The following is a 25946-nucleotide window of genomic DNA, read 5'->3' as shown; positions in this document are numbered from 1 at the left end:
CTGTCTTTCAGCAAATCTACAAACATCAGAGGCTCTGAAGCTATTTCTGCAGAGTCAGGAAGGTAGCACTGTATCAGCTTACATTCAAAAGCATTTTCCTTTCAACCATCAGTACTAGAACATTGCATTTGCTAAATGAAAGCTTACTTTCTTTGGAAAATGAATTACATACCAGGGTAAGTTTTTTTTTTTTTTTTTTTTCAGAATGCCATGGGAGAGTGGTTTTTTCAGGCCCTGAATATTCTCTTTCCATGCTACTGCTACATTGAAGACACTAAGTACAAAAATAACTTCTTTTAAATACCCATAATAACACTGTGTCTTGGTCCCTGTTTTTTAGCTTTTTAAGCTCTTCAGGGCATGTTTTGCTTTTATTTTGCATCTTCTCTAAGACTGATGCTGCTTAAAAATATAAAACGCATCTACAATGTTCAAAGGAAAATCTGTAGTCATCTTGGTGCACTCCTGCTAAAGATTTGTTTGTATCTTTAAAATATAGGCGTAGTTTTGTTAGGTGCTTAAAGTAATCCTGTATATCAGGGGTTGGCAACCTTTCAGAAGTGGGTGTGTCGACTCTTCATTTATTTACTCTAATTTAATGTTTTGCATGCCAGTAATACATTTTAACATTTTTAGAAGGTCTCTTTCTATAAGACTATAATTTTAAATGAAGCTTCTTAAACATTTTAAAAACCTTATTTACTTTACATACAACAATAGTTTAGTTATATATTAAATTAAAATGCAGAGCCCCCCCCCCGGACCAGTGGCCAGGACCTGGGCAGTGAGAGTGCCACTGAAAATCAGTTCGCATGCTGCCTTTGGCACACGTGCTATAGGTTGCTTACTGGGGTGGGTGGGTGTGGGTGTATGTATAATATATGTATAAAGTATGTATGTTCGTTCTTTTCTCTCAGTTGGGTTCTATGATGTATCCAAAAATGCAAAGTTTGAATTTTGAAGAGACTGGGCAAAACAAACAAGTATGCATAAAGTAGCTGCATTCCACAAATTTTGAATTTCTGTCTTGGGCAAACGTCTGTTTAACTGGACAGGAGATTAACTCTATCAATTCCCATCTCAGCAGTAATGAGAGAACTGCTGAAGAATCTTCTTGAAGGAATAAGTAATATTAAATCAAGTTATGTCTGTGTAATGCAAGAACTGACTAATTAGGTTAAATTACCGTACATTAAATTAGATTTGTTCAGGATTGGAAAAAGGAACCATAAGTGTAGAAGGCTTAATTGTCTTCCTTTAAATGTCCTCTTAAAATGTCTAGTATACCTAATAAAATAAGGACAAAATGGAAGATTTGGAAAATCGTTCTTGATTATTCAGAATTCAATATTGTAAGAATACTGGAGAATCTGAAGGCATTGTTTATTAGTATAATCTTTCAGGACTTAAAGATTGATTTTTCTCTCTCAGTGGAAAATCAGGAGTAATATCAATGAAGTCATTGGGTATGTCTATGCTGCACGTTCTTTTAAATCACAGCGTAGAGTCTCAAAGCCCAGATCAGCTGACTTGGGTGACAGGACTATAAAATTGCAGTGTAGGTAGGACCTGGAGCCCAGCCTCTGAGACCTTCCCCCTTCCTTGAATCTCAGAGCCCAGGCTCCAGCCCAATAAGTCTGAACATGTACATTTCAGTTTTATAGCCCTGCAGCCCAAGCCTGAGTCAGTTGACTTGGGTCAGTTGCAGCCATGCTGTGGGTTTTTTATCGCAGTGCAGATGTACCCACTGGCAATAAACTAGTGAAAACAGGTGAAGGAAGGGAATCTAGGTCATTATCACCTTTCCTCTTGCCAATTAAAAATTGAGAGAGCACACCAAGCCCAAATACTGAAGGACCTGGAGACACAACTCGGGTCTTGTATAACTGAGCTCTTTATGACCGGTTTCAGAGTAGCAGCCGTGTTAGTCTGTATCCGCAAAAAGAAAAGGAGTACTTGTGGCACCTTAGAGACTAACAAATTTATTTGAACATAAGCTTTCATGAGCTACAGCTCACTTCATCGGAGCTCTTTATGATTCAGTGTAAAAGAATTGTGCAACATAAATGGGTTGATTTTTTTATTTAATTTTTTTTTGCATTTCTTGCACATCTAAATCTCCAATTGACTGACTGCAATAGGGATTTGAGTGCCTGAGAAAAGCATAGTCTAGTCCTTGACTTGTACACCATGTGTTTGGTTTTTTTGTTCCTTGAATTGAAGCACTTGATTGGCAATCAAAAAAAAATTCCTCCAAACTGAGCAAGCCTTTTTGGGAAAGGAGAATTGACTACATTTTTTGATTTAGTCCGATGATGTCCCATGTGATATACTTTTTTGAAACTCCATAAGAAATTCCAGAGTAGATTATTTCAGAATATCTTTATAAATCTAAATCACTTTTTAAATGCAAAGTCACTTTCTTAAAATATGGTAAAACTCTCTTGCAGAACCATTCATCTTTGAGGAGACTTTCACAAATACATCCAATGATCAAATAGTAATATTGCTTAGCAAATCTGCTTAATAATAAAAATCTAGTTTTGACACAGCTAGAAGAGGGGTGTGTGTGTGAGAGAGAGATACCTGTAGTCTTATTTTTAGACAAAAATTAACCACTTTATTTTTGTCTCATGGTTTGTTTGGTTCGGCTCCAATTGTTCATGCTAGGATACTTTTAAGTGCACATTTTAGATAAACTTATTCTATATTAAACCCTATAAGACTGTACATATTGTGATAGACCCAGGCCAGTTGGGTACAGCAGAGTAGTAGAAGGCAGATGTACTGGCCACTGCATAAGCAGTTTTCTGTTCCCTGACTGACCAGAGCAGGGGCTGCTCCAGGCTAGGGTGGAAATTAGCCTGCAAAGAGTCAGTTGAAGCCATTAGGTTAGGGAGAACACCTGACTCTAATTAAAACCTCTCTGATACTCTAAAAGGACTCACTCCGGTCAAGCTGAGGGGAATCAGGGGAGAGGAATTGCAGCTGAAGGGCTGGGTAATGAAGACCCCTTCAAGCTACTGGAAAGGGAGCACTAAGGTAAGGATGAAGAAGGCATTGAGAGAGAAGTGGGAGAGCTGTGGGGAAGTGGCCCAGGGAAGTGTAGCAACTCTGGCAGTGACAGGTCGGCTGCCAACAGCTGCTGCCACTAGGGTCCCTGGGACGGAACCCGGAGTAGAGGGCGGGCCCAGGTTCCCCCCAACCCACCACTACAGAAACACCTCCTGGGAAAGGAAGACAGGCCCCTGTCAGGACAGGAGGCTAAACTGTTTTGGAATAAGCCCGTAGGGACAACAGGGACTGTGGGAGATTTCTCACCAACCTCATTGCTTGCTTATGATGGAAAGGGCTCAGTAGACTGTAACCCTGGCCCTATAGAGAAGGGCTGTGTGGACGGTCGCAGTGAGCCTCTGAGGCTAGCATAAACCGCCTGGAAGCGCAGGACCCACAGGGACAAGGTCGGAGCTCTGCCACGATATGTCAGGAAATTTCATGCTCTTACTTGTTGAGAAGTCATCTTGAGAGCTCATATACCCGCTATATTAACTTTACCTGTACTACAATATGTGATACTATCTCTGAATGTCTCCTCTTCATATTTTTTGAAATTCTTTCTAATAAGCTGTTTTAGTGTTAGCCTAATTCCCTCTGTTTCCCATCGCATTGTAGATGGGGCTACATGTTTTAGCAATGTCAAGTCCTGTTGTTGGCAGTCTTCAGATGCCCAAATACTGGGGAAAAACAGCAGGACTGCTTCAAAGAATATGGAGCTAGGTTAGTCTAGTTTGCTTTATTGTGCTGTCCCAACTCCCATCATTCTTTACTTTGCGTGGGGGAGGGGGTGGGAGAAGAGGGCAGTCTTTGTGAGCACACACACATGTAGATGGTTTTCCTAGTGAGTGTCAGGCAGGAGTTGGATTCATTGCCACCCCTATCCAAGAGGTCAGGCTGAGTCTGCCAGCAATTTGGATGATTTTTGGCTGGGCAGGGAAATCATGGCTGCTTCAAAGAGGCAAAGAATCAATTAACTTTTTAATGTCCTACCTGCTTCTAAAAGAACTATTAACTGCTGTCCAGTCTTCATCCTCTTTCTCAGCAAGTTACTGGAGATGGTGGACTTTCCCGACTGATTCTTCCACTGAATTTTACTTTTCCTCATAATTAATTACCTTTTTTTTTTTTTTTTTTTTTTTTTTTTGGAAACATAGCCCCACATGACATTCTCAAAGCAAACTAGGGAAATGTAGGCTAGTGTACGCAAGGTTTAAAAAGCTGTACTCAAAGAGCAGTTGTCATAAATATAACGGGAAGGGTAAACACCTTTAAATCCCTCCTGGCCAGAGGAAAAACCCTTTCACCTGTACAGGGTTAAGAAGCTAAGATAACCTTGCTGGCACCTGACCAAAATGACCAATGAGGAGACAAGATACTTTCAAAGCTGGAGGGAGGGGGGCGGGGAACAAAGGGTTCTCTCTGTCTGTGGGATGCTTTTGCTGGGAACAAAGCAGGAATGCAGGTCAGAACTCCTGTAAAGAGTTAGTAAGCAATCGACTTAGATATGCATTAGATTCTGTTTTGTTTAAATGGCTGATAAAATAAGTTGTGCTGAATGGAATGTATATTCTTGTTTTTGTCTTTTTGTAACTTAAGGTTTTGCCTAGAGGGATTCTCTATGTTTTGAATCTGATTACCCTGTAAGGTATCTACCATCCTGATTTTACAGAGGTGATTCTTTTACTTTTTCTTTAATTTAAAATTCTTCTTTTAAGAACCTGATCACTTTTTTCATTGTTCTTAAGATCCAAGGGTTTGGGTCTGTGTTCACCTATGCAAATTGGTGAGGATTTTTATCAAGCCTTCCCCAGGAAAGGGGGTGTAGTGCTTGGGGGTGAGGGGGATTTTGTAGGGGAGACATTTCCAAGTGGGCACTTCCCCTGTTCTTTGTGTAACACTTTGGTGGTGGCAGCATTTAACCTAAGCTGGTAAGAATAAGTTTAGGCGGTCTTTCATGCAGGTCCCCACATCTGTACCCTAGAGTTCAGAGTGGGGAAGGAACCTTGACAGCAGTTATGAATGGTTTGCTGTCAAACTGGGAGGATGTATCTGGTGGGGTTCCACAGCATTCAGTCCTGGTTCCGTTAGTCAGTACTTCCGTTAATGCCTTGGATAATGGAGTGTGCTTGTAAAATTTACTAATGACATCAAGCTGGGAGGACTTGTTAGCACTTTGGCAGACAGGATTAGAATTCAGAGCAATCTTGACAAATTGAAAAACTAGTCTGAAATCAACAAGATGAAATTCAATAAAGACAAGCGCAAAGCCCTGCACTTAGAAAGGAAGAATCAAATGCACAACTACAAAATGGGGAATAACTGGCTAGGAACTAATACTGCTGAAAAGGAGCTGGGGATTATAATGTATCACAAATTAAATATGAGCCAACAATGGGATGCGAAACTATTAATATCATTCTGAGGTGTGACACTCCTGTTAATACATGTAAGGCATGGGAGGTAGCTGTCCTTCTCTACTCTGCAGTGGTGAGGTCTCAGCTGCAGTACTTTGGCCAATTTTGGGTGCCACTTTAGGAAAGACAGACAAATTGCAGAGAGTCCAGAAGAAAGCAATAAAAATGATAAAAGGTTTACCATTTCAGTATTTTTCAAATGTCATTTAAAGGTTGCTTTTAGGTTGCTTAACTCTCACTGGCTCAGAGTCTATCTTCTAACTAGAAAAATGTTTAAACTCTGGAATAGGCTTTTGTGACACTTCCCGGGGTTGAGGCACCTCTCTGCTACCTGCCCTTAGCATGAAATATTCTTGTCCATTCCTGCTATGGATCAGCTCCTTGAAACCAACAGCCTCTTGCAGCACAAGTGCTACTTTTCAGCCCTTCTCAGACCTCGGTGTCTCTGGACAGGTAATGAAAGGCACATATATGAACCCCCCGAATACTTGGAGCATTTCCTGCAGTGTCCAACCCCTTATTCACTGAACGCTCCCAAAGGATCAGTACAAATCCGCTTGTAAGATTCAACTCAGGACTAGCACTTCAACACCAGAGCACTTAGATTTATTTATAATGAAAACAAGAATAAGTTTATTATCAAAGAATAGAGATGCAAGTAATAATGAGTAAGAGTATTGGTAACAAGTGGTTACATATATTAAAAAAAAAAAAATCATAATATGCTTCCAGAGACTAAACTTAACAGGTTAACCTTCTGCTTAAAGTCCTCTGCAGTGTGTTTCAACCAAGCCTGGTTAAGACCCCTTTCTTATGAAGCAAAAGTGCTGTCCTTTTGCTTTCTCAGTGAACGGTGCCAGGGTGTCGTCTTTACCTTCCCAACGTAGAGCAAACCTTTGATACATACCTGCAGATAGGGTCTCTTCCCCTCCCCCCCCCGATCCCACTTTTTCTGCCTGTTCATCTCTTCTTCGAAACTTTTACAATCCTTCCTTTGCATTCAGTCCAAAAGGTTGATAGAGGACCCATTGTGATATGTTTGCCATTAAAAAGCAAACAACTAACTTTAAAACTGGTTTAAACACAATGTTACAAAAATGTGAATACTTGCTAATTCTAAGAATCGTGCAAATATTCATTTAAAATTAGTCTGATGGTTTAAAAACCATTATATCCTAGGATCATAGGTTCATGCAAGTGTAGGGCTGGAAGGGAGGTAATCAAGTAGAGGTAGTACTAGGGTAATCAAGAGGTAAAGAGGTAATCAAGTCCTGTCCCCAGGGCTGAGGCAGGACTAATTAAACCGATGCCATCCATAACAAGTGTGTTGTCCCACTTATTCTTAAAAGCCTCCAATGAGGTGAATTCCACAACCTCCTTTGGAAGAAGTGACTCAAAAACCTCTTTAATGAGAACTGACACAGGTGTGCAGAGGGGGTTACAGGAATCTTCTGATTGATATGTATATTCTATTCAATCAAAGAATGTCACACGGGTTCTCAATATCATTGTTAAATGATGTACAAGTAGTATGTAAGAAGTAAGAGAGCTGCAGAATACAGACCCTGGACTTTAGAAAAGCAGACTTTGACTCCCTCAGGAAACTGATGGGCAGGGTCCCCTGGGAGGCTAATATGAGGGGAAAAGGAGTCCAGGAGAGCTGGCTGTATTTTAAAGAAGCCTTATTGAGGGCACAGGAACAAACCATCCCAATGTGCAGAAAGAATAGCAAATATGGCAGGCAACCAACTTGGCTTAACAGAAAAATCTTCAGTGAGCTTAAACACAAAAAGGAAGCTTACAAGAAGTGGAAACTTGGACAAATGACGAGGGAGGAGTATAAAAATATTGATCGAGCATGCAGGGATGTAATCAGGAAGGCCAAAGCACAATTGAAGTTGCAGCTAGCAAGTGATGGTAACAAGAAGGGTTTCTACAGGTATGTTAGCAACAAGAAGGTCAGGGAAAGTGTGGGACCCTTACTGAATGGGGGAGGCAACCTAGTGACAGATGATGAAGATAAAGCTGAAGTACTCAATACTTTTTTTGCCTTGGTCTTCACAGACAAGGTCCGCTCCCAGACTGCTGCACTGGGCAGCACAGTATGGCAAGGAGGTGAGCAGCCCTCAGTGGTGAAAAAACAGGTTAAGGACGACTTAGAAAAGCTAGACATGCACAAGTCCATGGGACAGAACTAATGCATCCAAGTGTGCTGAGGGAGTTGGCTGATGTGATGGCAGAGCCACTGGCCATTATCTTTGAAAACTTGTGGCAATCGGGGGAGGTCCCAGATGATTGGAAAAAGGCAAATATTGTGCTCAACTTTTTTTTAAAAAAAAGGGAAGGAGGAGAATCTGGGGAACTACAGACTGGTCAGCCTCACCTCAGTCCCTGGAAAAATCATGGAGCAGGTCCTCAAGGAATACATTTTGAAGCACTTAGAGGAGAGGAAGGTGATCAGAAACAGTCAACATGGAGTCACAAAGGGCAAGTCATGCCTGACCAACCTGATTCCTTTTTAAGCTGAAATAACTGGCTCTGTGTATATGGGGAAAGCAATGGACGTGATATATCTTGACTTTAGCAAAGCTTTTGATACGGTCTCCCACAGTATTCTTGCCAGCAAGTTAAAGTAGTATGGATTGGATGAATGGACTATAAGGTGGATAGAAAGCTGGCTAGATTGTCAGGCTCAAAGGGTAGTGATCAATGGCTTGATGTCTAGTTGGTAACTGGTATCAAGCGGCATGCCCCAGGGGTCAGTCCTGGAGCTGTTTCTGATCAGCATCTTCATTAATGATCTGGATGATGGGATAGATTACACCCTCAGCAAGTGTGTGGATGACACTAAGCTGGGGGGAGAGGTAGATACTCTGGAGGGTAGGGATAGGGTCCAGAGTGACCTAGACAAATTGGAGGATCGGGCCAAAAGAAATCTGAGGTTCAACAAGGACAAGTGCAGAGTCCTGCACTTAGGATGGAAGAATCCCATGCACCGCTACAGGCTGGGGACCCAACTGGTTAAGCGGCAGTTCTGCAGAAAAGGACCTGGGGATTGCAGTGGATGAGAAGCTGGATATGAGTCAACAGTGTACCCTTGTTGCCAAGAAGGCTAATGGTATATTGGGCTGCATTAGTAGGAGCATTGTCAGCAGATTGAGGGAAGTGATCATTCCCCTATTTTGCACTGGTGAGACCACATCTGGAGTATTGGGTCCAGTTTTGGGCCTTCCACTACAGAAAGGATGTAGATAAATTGGAGAGAGTCCAGCGGAGGGCAAAGAAAATGATTAGGGGCCTGGGGCACCTGACTTATGAGGAGAGGCTGAGGAAACTGAATTTATTTAATCTGCAGAAAAGAGTGAGGGGGCATTTGATAGCGGCCTTCAATTACCTGAAGGGGGGGGGTTCCAAAGAGGGTGGAGCTAGCTGTTCTCTGTGGTGGTAAATGACCGAACAAAAAGCAATGGTCTCAAGTTGCAGTGGGGGAGGTCTAGATTGGATATGAGGAAACACTATTTCACTAAGAGGGCGGTGAAGCACTAGAATGGGTTACCTAGGGAGGTGGTGGAATCTCCATCCTTAGGAGTTTTTAAGGCCCGGCTTGACAAAACCCTGGCTGGCATGATTTAATTGAGTTGGTCCTGCTTTGAGCAGGAGGTTGGACTAGATGACCTCCTGTGGTCTCTTCCAACCCTAATCTTCTATGATTCTGTAATATTATGAAGATATATGCCTGTAGAGCCTGTATCAAGGTGTTAGTCACCAACAAAGGTGAAAAACATGTCTCGTATAAACATTTCTTCTCTGACTGTTTAAATGTAAATTGAGTATTGTATGTTTCACTGATATCTGAGAGACCACTGTATTTACAATACTTGGTACAGGAATTAATTGTAGTAGCTCAGATACTGTGTGGTGAGTATTGATAAATATCAGCGTTTAAAGGTGACTCGTGAAAATACCCCCAAAGTTAATGGAAATGCATGTAATTTAATATACAGTCGTGAGCATCCTGCTTGTAGTGCTAGTTACTGTGAATCATGGCATAGTTCTTCACAACGCATGAAGTCATGAGCCAAGATAAACCATGTCAGTCCTGATAAGTTGAAAGGATGTTGTTTTAAATTGTTTTAAATTTAAGCTCTATTAAAGTATAGTTGGCTTCATTGATAGCACATTTCAAAGTTGAGGCTCTTGTCAAATGAAAGGCCAGTCTTTGTTTAGTGTTTAAAAAAGAAAGAGGCAAATTTGGTAGCCTTGTTAACAGGGCCACTGGTACCACTAGGCGGTTGCCTAGTGCGCCAAGTGATTGGGGGCGGCCAAAAGCACGTTCCGGGGAGGCGGTGGAGCGGAGGCAGGGGGATGCGGGCAGGACCGCCTGCAGCAAGTAACGGGGGGAGGGGGTAGCGATGCACAGGGGAACCGCTCCCCACCCCAGCTCACCTCTGCTCTGCCTCTTCCCCTGAGCACGCCGCCCCACCCTGCTTCTCTCCCTCCCAGGCTTGTGGCGCCAAACAACTGATTGGAGCCGCAAGCTTGGGAGGTGGGAGAAACAGAGTGGCGGCAGCATGCTCGGGGAAGAGGCAGAGCAGAGGTGAGCTGGGGCGGGGAGCTGCTGCATGCGGCTCTCCAGGCTGAGGGGAGGGGGCAGCGGCTGGGAGCTGCTGCAGGGGGGGCCGCCTCAGGGCGGAGTGTGGGAGCGGGGAGCTGTTGCAGGGCTCACAGGGGGCAGGTGCAAGGTGGAAGTTTTCACCTAGGGCACAAAACATCCTTGCACTGGCCCTGCTTGTTGTTGCTACATTCCCATTGTTTCATGTCTTCTATGTATATAAATCTCCCCACTGTATTTTCCACTGAATGCATCCGATGAAGTGAGCTGTAGCTCACGAAAGCTTATGCTCAAATAAATTGGTTAGTCTCTAAGGTGCCACAAGTACTCCTTTTCTTTTTGCGAATATAGACTAACACGGCTGCTACTCTGAAACATTTCTAAATATGTAATTTTTACTTCATGTCAGTGGTGCGGAGACTGTCAACCAGGCTACTTAAATATCATTGGCTGATGCACTTGGAATGGCAAAATGTGGTTAGTCTTCTGCTGATGCACTTGAATTGGAGGTGGATGGTTCTTGTATAGGATTGCTCCTGTCTCACTGAAGGTACGCCTGGAACACACGTCACTTGGGAGGCTGAGTGATTCACTCACTTTGAAAGTGGAAGAGTTAATAGCTTCTTTCTTTAGCAAGCTGAAGAATGTGATTACTTTTAATGGGACATGTTGAAAAAAGTCTTAGAAATTTCATGGACAGATATTTAAAAAAAAAAAACCACCCCAAAATTTTGTGTTCTGAAATTTTCAATAAAAAGTTTAAAAGAAACTGGAAAAATAAATTAAACTTAATTTTCTTCCACAACAAAATTGCTTTTGTTTAGTAGAAAAGCCATTTTAATTGACATTTTCATCAAAACCATTTTTCCCTCAATGAGTTCTAGTCTCTAGCTTTGACTCTAAAGTTCTGAGCAATAGCAAATGGAGGGAACCTATATTGCTGCATTTGAAAAGGCTGTGCTGCACCCGTAGGTAATCATTCTGGTCCTGGCTCTGCTGAATGGAAAAATGTCACTTAGTAGCTGCCATGTTTCTAAACTGGGGCTCTTGGCCCTGCTTGATTTGTTGTTCTTGTCCTTCTCCAGATTAGCTTTTTCACCAAGCTTTTAATATGCCTTGAAACAAATGTAAAGATAAGTGAACATTCACTTAACATTTCAGCAGATGATGTAAAGATATCTTTACTAAGCACAGTAATTAGAGTATGCTTTGTAATACTGTACATATAGTAAGTCAAAAATACACTGGGGAGTATTTCTCCTTTGAAGTGGCAGAAGTATACCGGTATCCTGCATTGTGACTCTAGTCCTTTGTCTATTGAAATGACAGAGCCAGCATTTAAAATTCAAATCCCAAACTAAAATACAAACAGTCTAATTAAAATTGCTATGGTATATTTTCAGAGGAAGGGATGACAAAAATACTCCACTGAACAGAAATAATAGGTACAAATGATGACATGAAGAGAAAAATACTTTCTAAAGTAAATAATTGAGTGCAGTATTAAAGAAATCCAGCGTTTTATCAGCTAATGATGACTCATCTTCACATACATTTTATTCCAGTGTAAAGCCACTAATGCAACAGTGGTGATTTAAACCGTGATTAAATGTACCAGTGGTGATTGAAGTTGAGCTAGGTAATTATAATAGTCCTGTACTGAATTATGTAACTGAGAATATTATGAAAGATCTTCTTTGGAATTGACATGAACAAGAACTCAATCAGGTGTGCACATGCCGCATGCACGACAGCCGAAAGATTTTTCCCCTAGCGGTATCTGTAAGGTCGGCATGGGCACCTTCTGGAGTCATGCCTTCATGGTGCCCAATACAGGTCCCTGCTGACCCAATCCCACCTCAGTTCCTTCTTACCACTGGTGATGGCTAGCTGGAACTTCCCTTGCTATTGCTTTTGCAAGCACCTTTAGCAGTGTCCCACTGTCAGCTGTATATAGTTAGATTATTAGTTAGAGAAACTACTAAGTTTCCATTGGAGGGTCCACCCCATTTCATTCCCCAATGCCGGGGCATGGGTTCACATTGTGTGAAATCTGAGGGAATTGATGCCAAGGAGTGACCCGCACCCTTCTTATTTTGATGTGCCTCGGCAAGAGTCACCAAAAAGACAAGTGCTGCATTTTCAAGGTGTTTCAGCTGAGGACCCTTAAGGATCATGAGAAGAGACTTGGAATTCTCCTCATGGAGGCAGCCCTCTGACCGCACTCCAACCCCAGGTCAGCGGAGCCCGTGCCAAGCAACGTGTCCCCCGTGCGCAGCGTGAGCTGGCACAAAGAAAGGAGGCTAAGGACTCCCGGCACTGACATGGTGCCAAACATAAGACTTCCGGCAGACACCAATCTTCATCCCTGGTACACCAGAAGAAAGAGGCAGGAGACGGGGCGCTTTCCCACTCCTAAGACTTAGGAGCAAGCGGCAGGGAGGCCTCAGACCATCCAGCCTGCTTCCGGACCAGGGCCTCCCAGAGGATCATTGACTCCTCCAGGGGTCCAGTTGATTCCAGCCCACTACTGTTGTCCAGACGTCATGGCCGGGGACGTTCAACTCCCCTCCACTCTGGAGACTTTTGAGGCAGCTCAGGACCTTAGTCGCCTGATGGCACCACCTTCTCCAAGGAGAGATGAGGCACCGGTGATAACCTAGCCTCCTATTCTATCTAGGAGCAAGCTGGTGATGACGTCACGCTGCTTCCCATCTCCACAGAGCCACTCCCTGGTGCCAGCTGTCCACGTAGGGGGACTGCATCAATCTCCAGAGTCTAGGCACTGCCCAGTACCACTCCTCCGTGGTCTTCCTTTTCAGAGATCTCAGAGTCTGAGGTGGAGTCTTATCGCTCAGATATGTCCAGCAGCAGGAGGTCTAGATCTTGGCAACACATCCAGCCTCCTCCGGTGCAATCCAATGAACAGCACGACCCTCTTGGCTGTGAGGGTAGGGACCAAGGCCATGTGCTGGTGCTCTCGTCCAAGGTTGTCTCGTCCTGGTCCTCCCCGGATGAAGCCATTGCTGGCACTTCAATGACCCTGGCCTTGGAGAATAGCAGGGTCCCGCAACAGATGTTGCGCAGGGTGGCCCAGAACCTGGGGTTCCAGGCAGAGAACTGATAGAGGATGCTGATCCCATTGTGGACATTGTTGCCCCCTCTGGGCCCTCGGGTATTGCGCTCCCACTCATTAAGACTATAAATGAGACCACAAAAGCTTTGTGGCAGACACTGGTGTCTTTGCCCCCTACAGCTAAGAGAAATGAGACCCTATTTTGTTCCCTCAAAGGGATATGAGCATCTCTATTCTCATCCTTTGCCCAACTCTTTGGTGGCGGATGCCGCAAATCAAAGGGAGTGTCAGGGGTTTCAGGAATGCTCCTCTTAAAATCAGGAGGTGAAAAGATCATAGAATCATAAACTTTAAGGTCAGAAGGAAACATTATGATAGTCTAGTCTGACCTCCTGCACAATGCAGGCCACAGACTCTCACCCACCCTCTCCCGTAACAAACCACTAACCTCTGTCTGAGGTTAAATCATGGTTTAAAGACTTCGAGGTGCAGAGAATCCTCCAGCAAGTGACCTCTGCCCCATACTGCAGAGGAAGGCGAAATACCCCCAGGGCCTCTGCCAATCTGTCGTGGAGGAAAATTCCTTCCCGACCCCCAAATATGGTGATCAGCTAAACTCTGAGCATGTGGGCAAGACTCACGAGCCAGACACCCAGGAAAGAATTCTCTTTAATACTCAGATCCCACCACATCTAACATCTCATCACAGGCCATTGGGCATATTTACTGCTAATAGCCTAATTTTGGCAATTAATTGATGTTTCACTATCCCATCATACCATCCCCTCCATAACCTTATCAAGCTTAGTCTTGAATCCAAATATGTCTTTTGCCCCCACTGCTCCCCTTGAAAGGCTGTTCCAGAACTTCACTCCTCTGATGGTTAGAAACCTTCATCTTATTTCAAGTCTAAAGTTCCTGATGGCTAGTTTATCTCCATTTGTTCTTGTGTCCACATTGGTACTGAGCTTAAATAATTCCTCTCCTTCGCTGGTATTTATCTCTCTGATATATTTATAGAGAACAATCATATCTCCCCTCAGCCTTCTTTTGGTTAGGCTAAACAAGCCCAGCTCTTTGAGTCTCCTTTCATAAGACAGGTTTTCCATTCCTCGGATCATCCTAGTAGCCCCTCTCTGTACCTGTTTCAGTTTGAATTCATCCTTCTTAAACGTGGGAGACCAGAACTGCACACAGTATTCCAGATGAGATCTCACCAGTGCCTTGTATAACAGTACCATCACCTCCTTATCTCTACTGGAAATACCTCTCCTGATACATCCCAAGACCGCATAAGCTTTTTTCACGGCCATATCACATTGGTGGACTTGTTCGGGACAGAAGTGTACTCCACTGGTGGTTTCCAGCTATGTATTTCAAACCAGCAGGCCATCATTAGTAGGTACTCCTTTTAACGCCTGCAGAGCGATGGCCAAGTTTGCTGACTTATTACCACCAGACTCCCGCTCCGAATTTAATACCTTGATGGAAGAAGGCAAACTCATTTCTAGGGCCTCCTTGCAGGCGGATCTTAAAGGTGCTGACTCGGCTGCCCGAACCATGGCTACGGGGGTGGCAATGAGAAGGTCCTCTTGGCTTCAGGTCTCTGGACTCCTTCACGAAGTCCAACAAACCATTCAAGACCTACCCTTCGGTCAGGCCCTAGTCTCTGAAGAGACACAGAAAACTGCACAGTTTAAAAGACTTGACGGTCCCCCTCAAGTCCCTGAGCATACACCCCCCTACTGCACAGCGCAGGCACTTCAGGTCGCAGCCTCCTCTGTGGAACTCACTGTCCACATCAATGTCAGAGCTGAGGGCGGTGTGCCTTGCGTGCCAGACTTTCCAAGCCCGCTTGTCTGTCATAACTGATGCACATCTCCTGGTCAACACCATAGCGATGTTTTATGTCAACAAACAGGGGTGCACACTTCTCTGTGCTGTGCCAGGAAGCCCTCATGCTGTGGGACTTGTGCAGAGCATTTGATACATCTGCAAGTATCGTGCCTCCCTGGAGTACAGAACAACTTGGCGGACTATCTCAGCAGTTTGTTCCACAGCCATAAGTGATCTCTTTGCCTGGATGTTGCAAACTCAATCTTCCATCAGTGGGGTTTTCCGCAGATAGACTTGTTTGCAATGCAACAGGAAGCACCAGCAGTTGCTCCTTCCTGAATCACAGCCTGGGCTCCATCACGGACATGTTCAGCCTCCCCATGGGGAGGCTATTGCCTATACATGTTTCTGCCCATCCCTCTTGTTCACAAAGTGCCCCTCAAGATTCGGAGGGAACAAGCTTCAGTGATATTGGTCGCCCCAGCCTGGCCTCGTCAGCATTGGTACACATTACTCCCGGAAATGTCCATGGAAGCTCCAGTCACCTTCCGCTCTGCCCAGACTTACTAACTCAGAATCATGGTAGTCTCCAGCACCTGAACTTTGAGTCACTGCACCTCACAGCATGGAAGCTCCATGGTTGAACCTGACAGAGCTATCTTGCTTGGACCCGGTTAGACAAGTCTGCCTTGGCAGTAGAAAGCCCTCCACCAGGGATACCTACCTTACCAAGTGGAAGAGATTTTTTTCAATCTGGTTGGCGCAGCATCGTTCATCCCCGACACTCACCTCAGTCTAATATAGGTGGCACAATCTTCTCCATCTCAAGCAGCTGGGGCTGTCCGTGTCATCAATAAGGGTTCACTTGGCTGCCATCTCTGCCTTCCATCCAGGCTTAGAGGGCCAGTCAGTCTTCACCAACCCTATGGTCAGCCATTTCCTCAAAGGTCTTGACAGACTAGGCTTGCAAGTCAGGCAGCCTGGGACCTCAGGCTGGGACCTCAACCTCGTCCTTTCCAGACTGACAGCACCACCTTTTGAACCACTAGCGACGTGCTCCCTGTTCTACCTCTTGTACGAGGTGGTGTTTCTGGTGGCAATAAGAGCCTGGAGGGTCTGAGCTCAAGGCCCTAACCTCAGAGCTCCCTTGCACAGTGTTCTACAAGGACAAAGTTCAGCTCAGGCCACATTCAGCTTTCCTCCCGAAGGTTGTCTCCCAGTTTCACATCAACCAGGACATCGTCTTCCTCCAAGTGTTCTATCCTAAGCTGCACTCAAGCAGCAAAGAGCAGAGGCTTCACTCTTTGGATGACTGCAGAACTCTAGCCTTTTATATCGAAAGAACAGAACCATTCTGGAAGTCCATTCAACTATTTGTGGCTGTGGTGGACAGAATGAAGGGTTTTCCAGTCTCTTCTCAACGAATTTCATTGTGGATCATGTCCTGCATTCGAGAGTGCTACGACCTGGCAGGGGTGCTGGCCCTTCCGATCACTGCTCACTCCACCAGGGCACAGTCCTCTTCAGCGGCTTTCCTGGCTCCGGTTCCTACCCAGGAAATATGCAGGGCAGTGACATGGTCCTCCATACACACTTTCACTGCACATTATGTGATTACCCAGCAGGCCAGAGACTACACGGCGTTTGGTAGAGCGGTACTCCAACCAGTGGCACCTCCTGAACTTGAGCTTGTGATTCATCTGATCAGAATTGACATGAACAAGCACTCGAAAGAAAAAATGGTTCCCTTCTTGTAATTGTTCCCTTCTTGTAATTGTTCTTCGAGATGCGGTGTTCATATCCATTTCAATACCCTCCCTCCTATCCCTCTGTCGGGAGTACCAGGCAAAAAGGAACTGAGGTGGGGTCAGGTCAGCAGGGCCTTGGAAAGGACATGAACACATCTCAAAGAACAATAGTTCAGAGAAGGTGAGTAACCATTTTATCCTGATGCTTGTTGAAACTGGCAGGTTTCCTACACTCTGAATTTACTTACAGAATACATGAAACATATCTGTTTTTCTGTTTGTGTTCGATAGATTGCTCTGCATCTCTCATTTTTTTTAAATATCCAAATTGAAAAGGTTTGATTTGGTGCTGAGTGCCATGTGTGGCTTTATGAAGAATACTCTAGAAAACTGTTACGCTTTTGAACATAAGGGTACTTGTTTTTACTAAAATTTGCCAAAAAGCAAAAAAGGACAAGACACAGATATTGAATGTGTGCTTGTGTCAGGGTTCCCTCCCCACTCTGAATTCTAGGGTACAGATGTGGGGACCTGCATAAAAGACCCCCCTAAGCTTATTTCTACCAGCTTAGGTTAAACTTCCCCAAGGCACAAATTCTTTGTCCTTGGAGGGTACACTGCCACCACCAAGTGATTTAACAAAGAATCAGGGAAAGGACCACTTGGAGTTCCTATTCCCCCAAAATATTCCACCAAGCCTTTACACCCCCTTTCCTGGGGAGGCTTGAGAATACTATCCTAACCAATTGGTTACAAAGTGATCATAGACCCAAACCCCTGGGTCTTAGGACAATAGAGAAATCAGTCAAGTTCTTAAAAGAAGGATTTTATTTAAAAAAAAAAAAAAAAAAAGTAAAAAATCACCTCTGTAAAATCAGGATGGAAAATAACTTTACAGGGGAACAAAAGATTCAGAAACACAACAGAACTTCCTCTGGGCTTAGTTTCAAAGTTACAAAAAAACAGAAATAAACCTCCCTCCAGCAAAGGAAAAATTTACAAACAGAACAAAAGATAATCTAACACACCTTGCCTGGCTTTTACTTACAATGTTTGTAATATGAGAGACTTTTAGGATGGTTTATAGGAGAAGGAGTTTTCTGACTTGATGCTTCTCCGCTTCCCAAGAGTGCGCACACACCCTCCCCCACTATTTGAAAGTATCTTTTCCCCATTGGTCCTTTTGGTCAGGTGCCAACCAGATTATTTGAGCTTCTTAACCCCATATAGGTAAGGAGGAATTCTAGGCTACCCTTAGCTGTATGGTTATGACAGCTTGTAAGTAGTTGTCATTACTTCCTGTTTTTCCTCTCTCTAGATTGCTCTTTAAATTGATTCTTGATGCTCATTCTGCCCTTCCAGAGGCTGGTTATTGCCTGTCAGATGAAATAAGACACTTGTACAGTCCTCTAGATAATTCTTCCACTTTAAGACAACCTTTTAGTAAAAACTGTGTAGTTAGTTACAAGAAACAGATGCTCTTAACTAACTCTCCCAGCTTTATTTCATAGGTAGTACTTCATTCTCTCATTCAGACCATTAAGCCTGACTAAATAGCTCCATAAGCAGCACTGCTTGTTGACATTGTCATTTCGGATGTCTATTTCATGTTGATAAGTAGTGCAGTCCTGTAAATCCACAGCAATACTGATGCACCATTTCACAAGAAATACAAGTACAGTAGCTGATTTCTAATTGCTCTGATATGCTGACACCAGATTCAATGCCTGCTGTAAAATCAACAATTTATAAGAAAGACACAATCATTTTTATAATAGTTTAATTGAAATAAAATAAAAGGTTTTGCAAAATCTTCAAGGTAATGAGATCCATATGACTGCACAAATATTACCAGTAGAAACTGTTTTTGTCTGGTGCATCAAAGAACAAGTTTTTTCTGTTACCACACCACCACCATGAACACCCCAACAGTGGATGTGGCTAACACCTGGAGGTCCCCACTGAGATTGTGATCCCATTGTTCTTGGCCCTTTGCAGCTGCATGAGAGATACAGTCACTACACTAAGAGCTTGCATTCTAAATAGATGAGGGAATATATCTTAATCTGTGTCTTGTTTCACAGATGAAGTGACTTGTCCAAAGTCACACAGGAAGTCTGTGTCCGAACAATAATTTATACAGACCACGAGTTTAAGTCCAGTGTATTAACCATAAGATCATCCTTATTCTATAACAAACCACAGAAGGAACTTAGCATGGTGCAAAGTTGTTTGAAATGTTTAGACAGTAGTGTTTTCACTTCAGTGTGACTAATTCTAGCGATTTACTTTTAGCCATTAAACTTGCCTATAACATCACTTCACAGTTTTGGACTTTCCTGTTTCTCAAATAATTCTGTCCTTTTAAGGTTTATCTTGGTATCTTCAGGTTTTTAACAAATACAGATGCAAATACTTATTCTTATGCCATACAAAATTGCCAAAAAGGGACCTTGCATAGTCAAGGAGTCAGTCAGAAAATGGGTTCTGTGCCCCATACAGAGTGGCACATAGCACTAAAACATACATAGGACTGATGTCTTGGATTTAGAAAAAAGTATAATATTTGGTGTTTCAGAAATATGTACTCGTGTAACTGAAAGTTTCTGTAAGGGAACACCAGCAGAGAGTAGCATGCTCTTTGTCTAGGTAGAAAATTGACACTTGTACCTCCTCAAAGAATTGAGTTTATTGGGGCCCTTCTAGATTCTCAGTTTGAGAACACTTCTGCAGAATGAACTATGACAATTCATGGCCTATGTCTGGTTCTGCGGCATCAATCTTAACCATGGTCCGTATATGCCTCAGGTTGTTGGACATTATGGCTGAATGCACATACATAATCCAGCATATGAGATTGTGCCTTTGTCCTCTTCAAATGTGGCTGAAGTTGGTCTATCGTCCGGGTTGACATTTGTTGGACAGGCTGGTCTGAGTGCTTCCAGCAATCCTGGACTCCTTACCATGGTAGGTAGTTGAATATAATGTATGCCAGGGCCTTCCATTTGCTTGTTCCTCACCAACCAGGTCACTGATGCCTCCTCAGTAGGCCGGGGAACACATCCAAGGACATTGAAAATTCAGGGCTTGTGGTCAAAACAGGAAGCTTCCCTGCATATCAACACCCTGGAACTTCAAGCCATTTATGATGTCTGATGAGCCTTTTGGGATCACATCAGGGACTCTGCAGTTCACATGCTCACCAACAGCCCTACCATAATATACTGCGTGTGCAAGCAGGGAGGAGCTTGCTCCAATCATCCCTGTTAGGAGGTGAGGAAATTTTGGCTGTTCTGCATCAAGGAGAGCATTATTCCTACAGCCACTCACTTATCTGGGGCTCAGAATCTCCTGGCTGATCACGTTGGCAGGAACTTTTCACAGAATAGTAAGTGATATCTGAAGTCCAGTGTGCTGAAGTCCATATTTGCAGAATGGGGCCTTCTAACCAGCTATCTCTTTGGGACAAGAGACAACAGGAAGAACAGTCAGTTTTGCTGTCAAGCGGGTCTCAGTCAGAGCTCCTTGACCAAAGCCTTGCACCTCAGTTGGGGTTTGGCTCTGATGTACACCTTTTCCCCTGATCCCAATCATCCCATAAGCCATTCCCAAACTGAAGTTGGATCATGCCAAACTGATCCTCATTTACTGCTGGAAGAATTCTGTGCCACTGCACGCACACAGCATTCATGTCCCGTGTGGATTTCTTTGCTTCCATGCAGAAAAGTGACTTTCTGATGAGGAAGCAAAAGGAAGTCGCAAAAGGAAGTCATGCGCCCCTCCTCAGCAGTGTGGGTGCGTCGTTTCGGCACCCGGAGCAGCCAGCATAGAGGTAAATCACTGGGTGGGGGCAGGGCTGGAGACACCTCTGATGGTGCTGGGTCAGACCACCCCCCTCCCCATCTGCCCAACCCTTATGCATCTGCCCCCTCCCCCAGACCTCCCTGCTGAGCCTCTCTCCTCCCTCATTCAGAACCTCCTCTTCTCCCCCCCACCCCCCCACCCCATCTGGTGGCCGCACCCCATCTGGGTTCAGCTGCTAGTCCCAGCTGGGCTGGGAGTGGGGAAGGAATTCAGTTCCCATGCAGAGAGCAGCTAGGGTAGACGCATCTCCAGAAACTACTCCTGGCTCTGCACCCCCACACACACACCCGCCCCAGACATGGCCCTCTGGGGCAGGTCTGGCCCTTACGCTGTGTCAGGGTTGGGTGCAGCCTCACAGCCAAGTCTGTGTCCCGGGAAGGTGAGGGGCTGCATGCAGGGTGATCTCCCATCTCTGTGCAGTCAGTGGCCTGTGCTGCCCACTGCCATGCTGGAGCCTCCATGTTTGTTTATTGGCCAACAAAATTTGCAGAATTTTGCAGATGGACCATTGGTTTGACTGAATATGGCTGTTCTTATGTCCTGCATTAACCAGTTTATGAGGTTGCTCAGACCTTACCTCCACAGAGATGGTGGGCCCATTTAACAAGAGCCCAAGCAATGTTGATAGAGTTCCTCAGGGATGTTTTGATACTGGGACATTTGTAGGGCTGCTTCTTGGCCTTCTAGACTTACTTCTTCTTAATCATATTAATTTGCTTGCTTGCTACTTCAGAATAAGAGCAAGTGTCAGTCGGTGAGAGACCAGTGTCAATGCTATAGTCAGCAAGAGGAAGAGAAGGTGTCTAACAATATACGATATAAGTGTGTTTTCATAGCTTTAGCTGTATACAATGCATGCTAGTACTGTATCACAGTGAGAAATCATTCATTATTGATCTTAAAAGCACTTCATATGTCTTATCAAGTGCTTAAATTGCTAAACTGAACAATAAGAAACCGGCAGAAGGTATTTTTACAGAAAACTACTTGGCTATTTTGCTCTGGTCTCCTTGCTGCTATTACAGATGTAATACATGCTAAAGATTTGCTTTCCATACAGCCTACGTTATAATTAAGCTATCATATTTGATAAGTTTTTAGGACACATTTGAGGTAATAGTGATGCTTGCAAAGGCCCTCTCTTTTTTATGAACTAATTCTTATTTATAGAAATGTTTATTGTTTAAGTGCTCAACTTGAGACTTCTTGCACTTGATTTTACCCCCAGCTTCCTCTTCCAAGAGATGCTGACAACATGTACTCGCAGTGGTGTCAACTGGAGTTGTGAGTGCGCACCTCTTTGCATATGGAACAGGATACTAAAATGGTCCACCCAAAATTAGTGGACAGCCTTGAAAATATGTCATTTACCTAAGTTAAATTGGTAGAATACTTGCTGTCTGCTTTACAGAGCCATTGCTCTAAAGCACCTTCAGTCAAAAGGTGTTACTGTATATAAGCACTAACTACAAGTAGTATTCTAAATACAACTCAGATGAAACATGAGGCTGAAATCTGTGGAGGATTGGTAAGGATTCATGTTACCTTAGAAAACTGAGCAGTTGACATTTGATGAAGATAAAAGTTCACTTTGAAAAGTTAAAAGAAACAAACGCTGACAGTTTGACAAACTGAATCATAGTTGAGGCTACATGATCGGCATCATGGCCTTTATATTTTAAAAAATATTTGTCCTAATTTTAAGCATGGGAGATGTTGTATGTGATAGTCACTCAAAGACCGCCATGTTTTGGGATATTTAAAAACATTAAATAACTCTTCTGAAGCGTACCTTTTATTTAGAAAAGAATGAGGGATTCAGGTTACTTAAGTACTACCAGAAGAATCTTTTCCCCCCTTAATTCTTACACTGTAAAGACACGGGGGAAAAGTATATTGATAATCAGGAACTTCATTTTCCAGTTGATTGACAACTGCTCTTTTTAAATTTTGGTGATTAGTCAAAGAGCCATAAAGGGAGCTCTGTCTACAGTAATTTTCCTTCATGGCTATTTCAGACAAACTGCTATTTTAAATGTTCTGATTTAGTATATTTTCTCTAAAGTTTATAACTGTCTGTGTCTGTGTGGCCCAACGCTGCAAGTTCTAGACAGTTTTATTATAGTTATGTCCAGAGCTGCCAAGATTTGTGCATCTCCTTGTGTGATTTTTACTCACAGGTGAGAGTCACTTACTTTGCTTCACTCCCTGCCTGAACTAGTGATGGGGTAGATAGCTGCCTGAAGCTGGAGAAACTACTGCAGGTCAACATTGTAGCCTGGCTAGACTACAGGGAAGCATGAGAGGGCTGTCAGATAGATACGTCATGTGAAACACCTGGAGCTTCATTCTGGTCCTTGGTTTTTGCGCAAGCTTTTTTCCTAAACTTGTTGTCCTAGTTAGTCTGCCATCTGAGTCACAAGTTGGATCCCTTTTTTTCCTAGCCATCTTTGTATGTCTCCAAGACTATCTTATCTTTGTATGCTGCATACTTCTTCCTACCTAAGCATAGCACTTACTTTTCATCTCGCCTAGGGTAGGGTCTTGCCCACTTTGTCAGTTGTATTGTAATAATGATTGTAAGCCTGGCAATGATTTTGATTTACTGTTTCTTTCCTAAACTCATGAATTCTCTCTCCCCCCCCCCCCATATTTAGGCCTTTAGATATTGGATATTATATGTTTTTGTGGTAGCACCCAAATAAGGGTCCTCCATCTTTGCATTCAGTTATGTTAGTCCTTACACCTGTGTATGCACTTCTCAAGCATTTACATTTGTTTGTATAATTCATGGCTTCTAATATTTGCTCCTCATTTGTAGTCACAGGTGTTAATGCTCAGAAAGTCTGTGTATACATGCAAATGATGGCTAATCTGAAAATTTTAGCATCACTTCTGTGGAAAAACATTTGTCAATAATTTGCCTCGAAATATTTGAACTACAGTAGCTTTTATGTTGTTTTATGTTGTTAGCTTGCATAATCTTTATTCCCTGTTACCAGAGTCAATCCTCCATCCTGACACTCAAAAAAGACTTGAGAGGGATTTATTGGTCAATTTCATAAGTTTATGAAACACTACATTTAAACTTTATTAACTTCAGAATTAGAAAATAGCATATTACAGATATTTTTTTAAAGACATTGTGACTTACAAACATGTCTCTTGTCTTACAGATAAATTCTGGGAATATTTCCTTAAAGTTTTATCTCTTTTTCTCTTGTAAAAAGAAAAGAAATGTGTTAGAAGCTGTATTTAAAAACAACAACCTGGTAAGTAGCAGTTAGCATTTACATTACACACCATAAATATTTATTTCTACGTCATAGGTGTACATAGCATTTTCGTTGGTAGCATTTGCATGAGTCATAATTGGTACCAGCTAAGATCAGTGATGCCTCTACACTTAAAAAACAACACTTACCTCACTTCTCTTTTTCAAATAGGGGAGACTGAAATCTCTTACAAGGAAGAGTTCATTTCTGAGTTTCTTGTCTCTGTTTTCATCTCTGTTTGAATTTTTCTCTCTCCCTTTCCTTGAGTATCTTAACATCCTTCATTTCATTTTCCTTCCAAAGATCTCTTGTCATGCTTAGCCTTTTTCTGGTCACAAAGCATACTTTTTCTTCCACTCTTCCACTGCACAAGGCTGAAGGCTCACCTTTTGTAGTGCTCCTAGCTCCTGCCTGCACCATAAGTTGCAATGATTGGACCTGAATGCCACATTTTTTTCATATGTATGTAAACCACCCTGCCAGCCCCTCGTTCCAATTGTGTCTTGGCCAGAGATTTCTCTATGACCAAACACTTAGTGTTAGGATGTCCGATGTTACAGACACCTGTACTCTTTAAGTGTACAATTTTATTGCTATGAATGAAAAGGTGCTCATGCAAAATGCAGCTTTCAGTGGAAGAAGTAGTGATCACAACATTCACATGATGAGTTTTTGAGTATCGCATAACTTCTTAAACCCAAAATTATTGTAGGCTTGTGTTTAAAATTATTTTAAGATACATATTTGACATAATGACTGCACAGGGTTTTTTCCTCCATTTCAGCAACATTAATACAAGTATTTTAAAGAATGGAGTTAAGCAGTCCTTGAGATCCTTATTCCTATTCGTTGGTGTGGAGGGAGTCACACCTGGGCCTGTTCTTACTGATCTCACATCTTAACTCTATTTTTAAATTTACTTTCGGTTCTTATATTTAGTCTTGTTACCAGTAACTGAAATGAGTCATACTGCATTTATGCTCTTCACTTCTTGTGTATTCTAGTGCACCCAATATTTTTCTACTGCACCACCACTGTTTCATGCCACTTTCACTATGCCTTTTTCAGTAGCATAGATAATTTTTGATCTTTCTGTAATATTAGAAGTTACAACGTAAATAATTTTCCCTTCCTGTTCATTTCAAATTGCCGGTGTGTGTTACTGGTCAACTAACAATATTACCATAATATTATTTACGAGAGGAAAGAGAAAATTCATAATAGTTGGGCGGGGAGGAGATAATCTAGACATGTTTCTTCTTATTTTTTGCTTTCAAAAATATTAAAAAATAGTGTCCAAATACTGAAATCCAGTGCACTGTGTGCATTTATTTTAAAGTAAAATTCAAATGTTTGGACATATATAATGTGAAGAATTGAAAGTAATCTTGCTCTACTGCATTTGAGTCTTCTCCAAAGTAGAATCACATTTTGAGCAACATGCATTATTAATGAATATTTATTTCAATCATTTGATTAATTAAAAGGGCCACTGTCCATCCTGGTAGATCCAAAACTGAATATTAACTTCATTAGAAATTGAGATGTTTTAGTTTTAAATCTGTTTTGTTCTAATTTACTTATGGTTTTTAAAAGTTTGATTTTTGAAAGTAAAGCCTGCTCTATCCTGGGAAAGATGCTGGAGTCCCTTTACAGTAACTCCTTGCTTAATGTTGTAGTTTTGTTTCTGAAAAATGCGACTTTAAGTAAAACGATGTTAAGCTAATCCAATTTCCCTCATAAGAGTTCATGTAAATGGGGTGGGGGGGGAAGGTTTAGGATCCAGGAAAATTTTTTTCACCAGACAAAAAACTATTCTTTCTCTCACTCACACACAGAGTTTTAAACAAACAATTTAATACTGTACACAGCGATGATGATTGTGAAGCTTGGTTGAGGTGGTGAAGTTAGAGGGTGGGATATTTCCCAGGGAATGCCTTACTACTAAATGATCTTGCATTTGGCTGAGCCCTCAAGGGTTAACACGTTGTTAATGTAGCCTCACACTGTACAAGGCAGCATGAATGGAGGGAGGGGAGATGGCATGGAAGACAGAGACACACA

The 25946-nt window shown here is 42.8% G+C and overlaps 1 protein-coding gene across 1 annotated transcript in view; it reads left to right on the top strand.

Moving 5' to 3' along the window:
* Nucleotides 1-23816: 23816 nt before the first annotated feature.
* The window catches only part of LYST (lysosomal trafficking regulator), a 127518-nt gene continuing 125388 nt past the window's right edge, over nt 23817-25946 (top strand). The window contains exon 1 of the mRNA XM_084625190.1: nt 23817-23879. The gene's annotated coding sequence lies outside the window, so the exon portion shown is untranslated. The remainder of the gene's footprint in view (nt 23880-25946) is intronic.

Source organism: Lepidochelys olivacea (assembly GCF_965140295.1).
Source record: "Lepidochelys olivacea isolate rLepOli2 genome assembly, chromosome: 3".
NCBI classification, from domain to species: Eukaryota; Metazoa; Chordata; order Testudines; family Cheloniidae; genus Lepidochelys; species Lepidochelys olivacea.
The sequence above is the reverse complement of the archived record's forward strand: the minus strand, read 5'-3'. Positions and strand labels throughout refer to the sequence as shown.